General features: G+C 49.0%; 1 protein-coding gene across 1 annotated transcript in view; it reads right to left on the reverse strand.

Moving 5' to 3' along the window:
• Afap1l1 (actin filament associated protein 1 like 1) overlaps window positions 1-12,508 on the reverse strand; it is a gene marked incomplete at its 5' end in the record, with an annotated part of 63,911 nt that overhangs the window by 50,622 nt on the left and 781 nt on the right. The window lies entirely within an intron of this gene.

Raw genomic sequence — 12,508 nt, forward strand, 5'->3', positions numbered from 1 at the left:
ATTACTATTTCTGACCTGTGCTGTTTATTCCTGGCATTTCCCCTGAACAATCAACTGCTACTTGGTAGTCGTATGCCCTTGGACAAGGTACTTAAATTCTCTATGCCGGTTTCCTCTTCTGCAAAATGGGGGCGATAATAACGCCTCATGAAGTTCCAGTGGAATATTGCATAATGTGCTCAGAACAGTGCCTGATGCAAACAAAGGTTACTGTCTCTATTACCTAAAATCTCCCCACTCCCCAGAAAGCGCCCAAGTATCCTCAGAGTGAGTTTAGATGCCACTTCCTCTAAGAGGCCCATTCCTGCCTTCCTGCACAGTGAGGTTACCCTGCGTCACAGCAGATGACAAGTCCTGTGTCCTGCACTAATGTGAGAACCCCGGAGGATAGGGATACCTGAAAGTATGAAAACAGCGTTTCCCTCATTTGTTTGTGGGCAAACAGCAGGTGCATGGGGCACTCACAGACAGCCTAGAATTCAGATGAAGGGCTGTGAATCCTGTAGGGACCACTGTCTCCAAGAAATGAAGGCTCCTGGGTGTGTGTGTTGGGGACTGGCGGGGACAGACTTGCTCCCCAGAGCATGGGGCAGCTTCGAGGCCTCAACACTGGCTTGCCTTCTAGCAGAACTTGTTAGCAATCTGAACTAGGAGAAGCAGATGTCACAAGAGGGACTGAGCCAGGTAGGAACAGCCCCTGGGAGGGAAGGCTGGGGCTGGGTCAGGGCATACAGTGTGGTGGCAGCTGATGCAAGGCATGGAGTAAGGAATTCCCAGGGTTAAGCCTGGGACTTGCCTTCCTTCAGCCAGAGGCCCCAAGCAGGTTATGTGACTTCCCTGAGCCTCAGTTTCGTCATCTGTAAGAGTGAGATGAAGAGCACTTGCCTTAGGCATTGTGACAAGGAGAAGGCAAGGCAATGCATGACTGATGAGTGTGACAAGCGAGTTATAAAAGTTACTATTATTGATGATATTGCTGCAATTTGGAATCACCAGGGGTCAGACCAGGTATTGTAGGTGGGGTGATAAGGCTGAGCACAGAATGTTGGCCTATGTAAGAAGTCTCCTTTCACTCCCTCCCTCCTTCCTTCCCTTTCCCCAGGCCAGCAGAAGCTTCCCACACTCACCCTGGATTTGGCTGCAGACCAGGCTCCCAGGACCCCACCTACAAGGAGCCTCGCCTTCTCCTGGGACAGGTTTGCCAGCCCTCTAGGGAGATGCTGCATCTACAGTTCCCTAGTGCCAGAAAAAGTTGATTACAAGTCCTGGAAATGGGTGTCTTGAGTTTCAAATGTCCCAAGTAAATGTCTCCTCCACTTCCTCATTAGACTAACAATTCTGTCCAATTTCCATTGTTCAACACTGGAAAGTTGAAAGTCTTATGTGGCTCTGCTCTTAAACATCAAAGCGAGTTAATCTTTGACAGTTTGCTGCTTACCCCAAGCACTTGCTTCAGTTCCTAATTCGCCACTTCTGTCCAATCTCCCCCTTTCCACTCTGCCAGGAGCTCCTTGTTGGCTTCAACAATTGCCCTGAATTTCAACACATCATAACCTCTTTCTGCTCACAATCAATCTCAACAACTCTCCAGGGCCCAAAGCACCAATTTTACTTTGTGATACCTCTAGTGAGGGATCCTTCCTTGCTCCATGTACTCCGTGGGGCTTCTCCCCACTCCTCAGTCTGCGTGTGTGTGTGTGTGTGTGTGTGTGTGTGTGTGTGTGCGTGTTTGTGTGTGTGTAGGGGGGAGCAGTGTCCAAAGGAGCCGGAATGAATGTATTGGAGAGAACTTGGATTCCTCTCACTTATTAAGAAAGGCAATCACTTATAGACTTGCATTTCAAGCATTCACCTTTTAAAAAATTAAATGCCTCCCATGTGCAGAGCGCCTTCTCTGTCTGAATTCAGCTGTCCTTTATTGGTGGACAGGAGATCGTTTTCTCCATTTTTAGCTGAAGAAACAGAGACTCAGACACCACAGCCAAGGGACTTGCCTCCAGCCTTATCTGCTGCTATTATTAGGTACAGATCACATGAAGCACAATCTCGAAGCATGGGGACACAGCAGTTAGGGACCTGGAGAAGACCCTGCCCTGTGGAAGGACTGAGGCTCCATTCACTTTATCTCTTCTCTGGGCTGCCCGGCTTTGCTGAGTGTTCCGGGGGCTTTGCTTCTTCCCCTCACTCTACCTCTATTTTCTTGGCCCACAGTGCCCTCCCACAGAGCTCCTGGACCAGCTTGGCTGCAAAGTGTCCCTTGAGCCTTCTGCTCCTTCTTATGCTCTTTTTGGTGGATACCGAGCCGCTCTGACCTTAGGTCACAGGCACTGGTGACCAAGTCTTACTGTTTTTGCCACATTAGGAGATTCCCAGGTGCGGGGACCTGAGCTTGCCCTCTGTAACCCTTCAGGGCTGCACCTGGTTGCTGGCTGGAGGCGAGGAAAAGCCATTAGTCTCGCTGGCTTCCTGGCACAGTCCCAGGAGATCAGTTTTCTGCTCAGTCCAAGTGTAGCTAAAAGAATGCCCCTTGGTTTCCTATCAGCAGGATCCGCTCTCAGCACACCCTTCAACAAGAATAGGCAGGAAGGATAAATATTTATTCTACAAATGAATAAATCTGATTTCATCTTCAGAAGAAAGCCTTAGTATAAATTATCATAATTTTTCCATTTTAAGATGCCAACGATCTGAAGATGTTTTTTATCTACTGAATCACAGGTTTTTTAAAAAAAGAAAAATGAATAGATTAATATTTCAATTGAAAAATCTGTTCTGAGTTTTTTAAAAAAACATACCTTTCTATCCATAAAATAAAAACATCTTTGGTCCATTTCAACTTTTATTTTCTTCTTTGGGCTCTGGTACTCCCAGGGAAAAAAAAAAGGCCCTCAACCCCTGACTCAGACAAGGCGCCCACAGGCCGGTGTCAGCAATGCGTCTGGCCACATTCCAGCCCTGATCCCTGTGTGACGAGGGTGACAGAGGGCGCCTCCCAGACACCTGCACACTGATGGCAGCCAATGCCCCGCAAGGCCGACCGACAGCTTCTCCCTGGCAAAGCTGAGTCTGTGCTCTTCTGACACCTTGTGACCACACTAGTGGTTCTATGGAATGCCAGCTGGGGGGGACATGGCAAGATGCTGCCTCTTGGGCCCTACCTTCCCGGTTGTAAACTCAGGGGCACACGTTTAGAGAAGCTGTTTTCAGGCACTCTTCTGATGAAACCCCTGCGATCTGTATAGCTTCCACAGGGACTGACTGGCTGCCCTTGGGAGCAGCAGGGACAGAGCGGGCTGGGCTAGGGTCATATTCCCACCTCACCCAGAGTGGCTCTGTTGCTTAAGATTCTGTCTGCAAAAAGATTCTGAAGCTAAAAGTAACTTGAAAAACACAGGTGAACGGCCTTCTGGAGTCCCTCCAACACTACTCTTGAACACACACTCTTGTATGGTGTAAGGGCAGCCTGGACCCACCCGCACAATCCTCTCCTCAAGACAAGGCCCGGCAGGCACTCCTGTTCTCTCTGCAGCCTAACTGGAGCTAGAAAAGTTTTCTGTAAATCACCACAGAGTCCATGTTTTAGGTTTTAACTACTCAGTTCTGCTGTTATAGTGACAAAAGAACTGTAGATAATACATAATGAGCGGGCTGTGAGCCAATAAAACTTTATTTACAAAAATAAGTGGTGGTTTGGCTTTGGCCCACCGGCTGAGGTCTGCTGATCCCTGCATTATAGTACTCCATTCTGACAGGTGAAGAAACTGAAGCCTGTGGGGGGCGGGGGCGGGATTCTAGGAGCCAGGCTGGGACAGTGAGCCGGTGTCTCCTACTCCCCACTGCTCGCTTAGCCATGACTTACTCTAAAGTGCACTGCGGGCCTCCAGGGACTACTGCATGCATGCGCCAATGGTGCCTGAACAAGACATGTGCCCCGGTTCTGTCTCTCCAGAGATCAGCTTTCCTCTAGGTTCTTAGAGCGCTATAAAAAGCCCCGTGCTTGCGTCCTGGACAGCACGCTGCTGGTGAATTCCCCGGAGTGGGAATGATTGCAATGTGGTGCCACATTCTGCCCCCATCGAGGCTGACAGCTGCAGCAGGGGAAGAATTACGCCTGACCACTCTGCACCTCCACACCCGGCTTCGGGAGTGGCTGGGATTCCCCACATGGAATTTTAGGTGGAGGACAGGCCCTGCCTGGGCCACTGGGCCAGCCTCTTCGTCAGTACCAGGAGGATAAGAAGGAGCGCGAAACAGAAGAACTCTGGGTCTGCAGCAGGAAGGGTGAGACCTAAAAACCTCACATGGGCTGCTCGGCCACACCCTTCACTGACAGAGGGGTCTCCTGGAACAGTTCAGATCCTCTTTCCCTCTTCGCCTCAGCACCACCTTGTCTCCACCTTGAATCTTTACCTAGTTAGTCCTGCAGCTTACCTAGCAAGTGCTTCCTATAATTAACCTGGGGATGGCCCTCCACAATTCATAAAGAAGCAGCACCCAGCAATGGGAATGAACTTAGGTTTGGAGGGAGGCAGGGTTGAGTAAATAGAAGGACTCTTGTAACCCTTGATTTCTTCTTCTGTAAAATGGGGATAATGACAGTGTCTACGTTATGACGTGAGTCATAGCGAGGGCTCACTGTAGGTAGCATTTGACTGTGCTAAGCATTTGCTGTACTCTGGGAATACGATGTAGAAGACAGTCAGTTCTACATATCATGATCCGTATGTACACAGAGAAGACATTTCAATAAACGCATTCAACTCCGCTAAAACTCCGGACCAAAGAGGGGGCTGGCAACCCAGTCTGAGGGGAATAGGAAGAGGGATGTGGCAGGAAATTTCCACAGGGAAGTGGGGCTGAGCTGGTCTCTCGCAGGAAGGGAAATAGCAATCATTATTGTGAGATTCCGTTTTTGCATCTGTCTAATGGGGAGGATGTTTCTGCTATCTGCACTACAGGACCACTGCCAAGGTTGAGAGAAGCCACAAAAGAGAAAGTCAGGCTGAAAGAATTACCAGAAAAGGTAATTTAGGTGACAGTTCTCTTATGATTCCACTGACATGTGGGCTCCTTCCTGACAGCAGAGGTCCCAGGCAAGGGCTGTTAGGTGAGAGCAAGGGAGCTGGCTCTGATTCTCTCACAGAGGGCTCGATAGCCCTGGTCAGCACCACAGGCTAGGCTGAAGCAAACACCACATGACAAAGCGCTCCTCCAAGTTAAAATGCTTTATAAGAATGTCAAAGTGAATGGCTGAGCCCGGGCTAGGCTGTGGAAGTTCAGCTTCTATTACAGACTCATTCCTACTCTGGTACTGTGTGCTGGGATATTCACTGGAGGCCAGAGTTCACATAACCCAGAGGTCTATGGCAGGGAGCAAGGTGAGGTAAGGAAAGGCAAGTATCACACAAACTGTATTTCTGGAAGTCCATGTGCACAAAGATGGCAGGGGTGTAAAAGGAGTCTTGAAATTATGGACTAGAAAATGTGCATGTTTTTAAAAAAGTCAAAATGCGACATTTTAAGCTTTCAAGGCTACTCTGAGTAACAGATCCAGACCCTGGAGTCCCACTTAGTTGAAAACTGAGAGGCAAAACCAAATAAGGCAACAGCGGCTACAGAAAGGTGTTTGAACAGGATCGAAGGTCTTGGTAAAAGCAGCCCATAAGAACAATGGTGGTCGTTCCAATCAACAGATTCACCTGGGGGCTGCGCAAAAAACACAGATCCCCAAATCTCACTTTTCCCCCACTGATCTAGGGGAGCATTTTCAGTAGGCTCCACAGGGCAGGATTCTGAGACCAGCTGGATCAGAAACACTGCTTTAGACAAATAGGGAGTGGTCCTTCAGGCAGACTGGAGAAGGCGACGGTAGAAACAGGAAGCCTCCTGTAGGAGGCAACAGGATACAGGAGAAGAAGCCATCCAAAATGCATTTCCCAGTAACAGTCAACAGGATTTGGGATTTGATTATAGAGAGGATGAAAGCAGAGGAAACAACAGACAGTGATAAAGTCTTCGCTTCTGTCCCTGAAACGGCAGTCATTGCAATGGAGAATCCTGGTGCCGAAAGTGGCCATATTCATTTCCAGTCTGTGAGTTGTGTAGTCTCCCTTCCATTTTTTCATCAACTTGACATTAACGGCGCACCTTCTCTGTGCCAAGCACGGCACCGATGCTAGACAAAGGGCTGTCGCCAGCTAAGAAGGGCCCTGCCCTCACAGAGCTCACATTAATAGCAAATCCAACTTCACAGTGAACTCTGATTGCAGAAACGGCACCCATGGGACGTACAGGGTACCTTCCAGGAGCACCTGTGGCAGGGGTGTGGAACTCAGGAGGTTGGGAAACAATGCCTTGAGAACGAGATGTTTGAGCAGGGACCTAGGGTGAGCACGAGTGACCCGGGGGGAGGCACAAAGTATTTGAGGCTGGAAGGAGCAAGGCCAGTGTGGGCAGAGCCCATAGCGAAGAGGCAGGCAAGGGCCCCAAGTGAGCCAGAGACACAGGCTTGAGAACCACAAGGATCACAATTTATTTCTTATCAACAACAAGGAACCCTCAAAGGTTTAAGCCTGATCAGATGGATGGTTTTAAATAACTGCCCTTAACTGCAGAGACCCTTTTCTGTCCGAATTCCATCCTCAAGCACTGATAATCCCTGAGTCCCATTACAAGCTGTGATACAGTGTCCATCTAAGGAATGCTTCAGATTGACGTCTACATTCCCAGAAGTCTTGTGCTCTGCAGTATGCAAAAGGATCATGCCTATGGAAGCCTCTTAAATATTAGGGACAACGGTCCTGAACCTACATATTCATGTGGTTCCCAGAGGAGCCACTCTGTGGCTTCCCTGATCCAGAGGCCATTCATCCTTTGCCTCATTCTGTCCCTGGGCAGCTCCTACTGCATAGGGGAACAGTTCTTTTCTTTGGTATGTTTTTAGATTGAGCCCTCATCGGCCCGTTTAACCGGTTGTACAGCCTTCTGGAAAGTCTTTCTACTAGGACCTCTCTTACAGGAGAGAGAAACAACCCCATCCCCACCCCCACGTTCAAATTTGGTCTTGTTCACAGACACCCCCAGGTGTCCCTCAATAGCTCCTCACAGGGTGTTAACGGAATGAGAGACACAGGAAGGTGCACCTGATGCGGTGGTGAATAAGATGAGTTCAAAACTAGGTCACGTGGAGGCGGAGTGACTTCCAGGCAGGAGGTGAGGCAGGGATGGAGCCCGCTCATGGATGAGGATGGGCCTGTGAGAGTCGTCCCCACAGAACCCCCGCTCCCTGCAGGAGTGAGAGCAGAGGCGGGCTGAGGTACCAGGAGACACGGAGACATGAGAGAGAGGCCAAGAGCCATCAAAGAAGACAGCCAGTGAGAAGATGGTGCAAATGGGAGAGAATGGAAGTAGCAATTAGTAAGCAGCTATGGTGGGCCATGTGAAACGGTACTGCATTTCAATCTCCTGGTTCTGGATGGTGCTCTTCCTGCTTTACAAACTGAGGAAATGTGACTTATTCAACCAACTTGCCTTCAGGCAAGAGGATTCCAGAGGCTGTTAGTACCTCTTACAATGGGATGGGTTATGGGGAGAGAGATTGAAAAGCTTTTTGGAGGGACACAGAGAAGTTATTTAACCTGGTCTTCCTCTACTCTGAAGTGCAGACAAAATAGAAGAATACACAAGAAAAGAGCAGAGGACTCCACGGAGCTACAGAGATGTCCAGGAGATGGGTCATGGACAAGGCAGAGAACAAGCATCTGTGCAGTTAGAGGGAGCCAGGTGTGACCCTTCTGAGGGGGCTTTCAGAGGGAAGGAGGCTGTCAGAGGGAAAAGAGGGTTCTCACCAGTGCCACCCATTCATTTGAGATGTTTGGCTAGGAAGGGAAGGAGGAAAGTGCTTAGAGGAGGGGGTGTGTGTGTGTGTGTGTGTGTGTGTGTGTGTGTGGGTGTGTGTTCTGGAGGAGGGCACAGATGCCTTCACTCTTCTGTTCAGTTGCAAGTTATTTCTTTGAAAAGTAAGAAGGGTATGAGAAGTTGAGGCCATTCAAAAACAGGATTGTTTTTCTGGACCAGAGATGAGAATGGAGTAATGATAGGTTCTTGGCAGAGGGTGGGGAGGGAGGAACTTTGGCAAGTTGAAAAGAGGGGTTTGAAACTGATATTTGAGGGAGAGGCAGAAAAAACCCTGGGGAAGGGATAAGCCAAACACCACAGGGATCAATGAGGAGAAGGAAATGGAAGCAGGGCCCAGAAGCCAGCAGATTCCCCTAGAGGGAAGAGTGAAGTTAAATCCTCTGGGCCCCTGGGACTCTACACTCACAGTAGGGTGTGGCTAACACCCAAGTGTCAGCCTGCACGTGTGGCTATCTCCTATGACTTTCCTAATGTCTGCTCAAGATCATCTAGTGGGAAGGTTGCACTCAAAACTCAAAACCAGATTGTCCATTTTCTGAACCACTCAGCTTTACTGAGCCCCAGGCTGGCAAGGATGACCTCATGGCCACATTATTACCTATTTTGTAAAGAACTAAGGAGAGGAGCTTGGAGTTTCCCAACACAAAGAAATGACAGATGTTTAAAGAGACAGAAATGTGAATTACCTTGATTTGATCATTATGCACTGCAAACATGTATAAAATTATCATACTGTGACCATAGACTTGTACAATTACTATCTGTCGAAAAAACTTAGTTGGGGAAAAGGTGACGTTGCAGAACTTGTCTGGATTGAAAATATAACATGAATAAGTGTTCTCTATCAAAAAGGACTGCTGCCAATAGAAGAAGAGTATGAACTTGTTTGTCAGGGAGCAGGTAAGTCTGCTAGGGAATCCATAGCCTTGGGGACAGAACTTGGGTGGTGAGTCACTGCTGCAGTGCTCAGGGAGGGTTGACTACAGACTGCTTGGCCAATGGGACACCACAGGAAAGACATGAGTTTCATAATGTGAATCTCAAGGCCCATCCCGCAGATAAGGCAGTCAGAATGGATTCTTCCAGTGTCTCTGGAAAAATAAGAATCTCATTCGGTGAAAGGCGAACATCAGATTATTTCTGGGTCTGCCCAGTAGACAACATGATCTCCCAAAGAATACAGAATGCACCAAAAGAAACTCCCATCTTGGGTTGAATTCAACTAGTTGAAAAGGAACTAGCTATGAAGTTATAAGAAAAGGAACCTGGGGGAAACCAATCACTTCCTAGGAGTCAGAGATCAGACATAAACTTGCATAAGATGGTAAATTTAAAAAGTCAGCGAAAAGTTAGAGCAAAGAATTTAAGTAGGCCGGGGATTTAGCTCAGTGGCACAGCACCTGCCTCACAAGTGCAAAGTCCTGAGTTTGATCCCTGGTACTGGGGTAGGGCAGAGTGTAAAAAGAAGATAGTTCAAGAAGATTCAACGTTTACAGATGAAAAAATGGTGATGACATAATATAGTAGACATGACTGGACAGAATGGAGCAAAGGGGCATGCTGGCATCTGTGCCAGTATTTCACCAGCCAGCACAGTTATTTCGATTGTGATGGGATGACTGAGGAGTTCCAAGAAACGAGCACCATGAAAGAAGTCCAGGATACAAAGATCGATGATGACATGTTCCCTGTCTGCACCATACACAAAGATCTGGTGTTTCGCCGGAACACTTGAACTAAGAAGGTACGATGGAGGTCTCCCGGAGTGGAGCGGGAAGATGCGGCATCTGGGACTGCTGTAGGTTTGTCTCAAGGGTCATTTGCCACCAGTGAGGTGGTTCACAGCAAGCTTCAAATCAAGACTTTTCAGACAGACAGCATCTCTGTGTCTAGCATGGGGAATGATGTGCCAATTAATGCCAGTGACCTAACACTGCATGGACTGACCTGTCCTCTCTCCCCTAGACATGAAAGCCCTAGCCGAGAGGGACCACATTTGAAGATAGGACTATAGGAGATAATTAAGGTTAATGAGGTCACCTGGGTGGGGCCGTAATCTGACCAGACTGGTGTCAGAAGAGGAAGAGGCCAGGCAAGAATGCAGTAAAAGAGCGGCCTTGTAAGTCCAGAAGAGAGGCCTCAAAAGAAATTATTCTTATAGTACTTGGGCTTGGTGAAAGGAGAGAGATTTATGTGATCTGAAGAGAAATCAGAGTAGTAGTACTTTGGTCTTGGACTTCCAGCATCTAGATCTGTGGAGAAATAAATGTGTTGTTTAAGCCACCTAGTTTGTAGCATTATGCTATGGTGGCCTGAGCTGGCAAACACATCAACCAAGCCTGCTTTCCTAAGTGGTGGGTTTAACTATATTCCTGCCTAAAGTCCCATCCTATGCGTTGCCCTTAGAGAAAAACTGGGCATGGGCACCCAGTCAGAGTTTGGTAATTTTAGTTACTGCCATTGATTCCAAAGTTTGGTTTTTCCCTACTATCCTGCATATGACAAGCTTACCTCCAACATGGTAGGGAGGAAGTTGAAATGTGACCCCTATTTCTTAAACTTTTCCTGACAATAGAAAAGGATGCAAATCTACCACCTGAGGGCAGGGGCACAAGGAGGGTCTGCTAAAATGATTTTTGAAGTCTCATGTTTTATTTAAAAACATGTATAGAAGGCTGGGTGTGGTGGTGCATGCATGTGATTCCAGCTACATGGGAGGCTGAGACAGGAGGATTACAAGTTCTGGGGCAGCCTGGACAACTTAGTGAGACTCTGTCCTGAAATAAGAAATTAAGGGCTAGAGATATAGCTCAGTGGTAGAGAGGCCCTGGGTTTGATCCCCAGTATCACCCAATCAAAACAAAATCCACATACAGATTTTTCAGTCTAATCCAAAGTACATAATACATTCTAACACATATAATTTATAAGGTGTTTCCAATTATTCATCATGGTAGAAAAATGCGGATCTATACAGACAACTTGGTCTTCTGTGCACTGACTTTACTTTGAGACCAAGTAATGGTCCTGATGGAAGGATTGAAATCACCATCAGGGCTTTTATCTTACTCATTAAACCACCATCAGTGTGCTCCTACCCTGTGCCAGGCACCGGCAGTCAGGGGGTGGTCACGGCAGCTCCTCGCCCTGCCTTTTAAAGCTTGGTGCTGGGCAGGGGAGGTAACTACTGCACCAGCAGCACACTGGGAGGGAGGCAAACAGGGCTGGGAAGCAGAAAGAAAGGAGGCTGGAGAGAGTGGGTCAGAGTCCAAGAATGTTGCGAGCACTAAGAGAGTCCTGGGAAGCCTGGTCTCCCAGCAGGAGTGCCGAGGAAGCAGCCTTCTGCAGTGACCGTGTTGGCTGCGAAGTATTTAGAACCTGGTGAAATGTCACCTTTGTCTATTTCTGCAAGTCTGGATAAGCCCAGGTATGCATTTATGTCCTAGGGGCCAGACAGTGGGATGTATGATAACCGGCAGCTTTCTTTACATACATGGTGTGGGAGGTGGGAATCCTGAAGGCAAGCTAGGTGCCTCTGCTTTCTTTCCTGGTGGTGGTGCGGTCCACTCTCGCCTGGAAGTTGGTTAACAAGCGAGAATTGCCTTACAGATCAACGAGGCCCCTTCCACCTCCCGCCTGCCCTCTGCAGCTCTTCAGGTCTGAACTGGAGGCCCGATTGCCCTGTGGCCCTCTGAGCTTGTTAAGCCTGAGTTTACCTGCCCCAGGACTGCAGGGAGGGTGGGATTACCCTGTCACGTACCCTTGCCCTGGTTCCTGTCCCCAGTGACTCCTAAATGCTTCCTCTCCTGCTCACTCCTTTGCGCTCCCTGAGGACCCCCACACAGCAAACAGGCAGGTATGACATTATTGTGGGGGAGAGGGAGGGATTTTCCATTGCAATAACACTTTCGTGATGGCACACAGGCCAGCCAGTTCACCAAGTGCCTGCACACCTGCGATCTTTTTGGAACCCAGGGGTGCGGGCTAGGACCCTGAAATTCCCATTGCAGCCTTTCACACTGTTCCCATGCCCAAGCAGGCCACTTTTCGGACATGCACATTCCCCTCTGTACTGGTTCCTAGACCTATACTAGGATGGGCGCTGCCCTCACCCTAACTCCCACGAAAGCTGCCCTCTCTGCTCGGGTCGATCCCTACCTATTTTCTCCTCCCCACCACTTCTGAGAAACTTCCACTCAGTACCGTACTCACGAGCGCGCGCAGGCGCGCTCTCACGGCCCCTCCTCCCTCAGAGCCCGGCAGCTGCAAACTCTGGTCTCCTGGGGCTCCTCGCCTGAGCCCAGCGGGGTTTCACGCGTCGGGTGTTTTGAGTGTAGTCTGTAAACCCTATTTTACTTTTCCTGCACATGAGGTGGGAGGCGCTCGCTGTACTCGGGAATTCGTTGGGGATCTTTTCTGGGTTTAGGAATCGGTGGGCAGAAAAACTCAGTTTCACACCCAGGAGGCGACTCAGCTCCAGGACCGGACATGCCGACTCGCACCGGGTCGCCGGAGCTGCAGGAGGCACCTGCGACCGCAGCACCACTCCTCGTCTCCGCCCGCGCCCTGTCCGGCAGCTGAACAGCCCAGC

The sequence above is a fragment of the Fukomys damarensis genome, unplaced genomic scaffold (assembly GCF_012274545.1).
Source record: "Fukomys damarensis isolate Sample0158 unplaced genomic scaffold, DMR_v1.0_HiC HiC_scaffold_3, whole genome shotgun sequence".
NCBI lineage: Eukaryota > Metazoa > Chordata > Mammalia > Rodentia > Bathyergidae > Fukomys > Fukomys damarensis.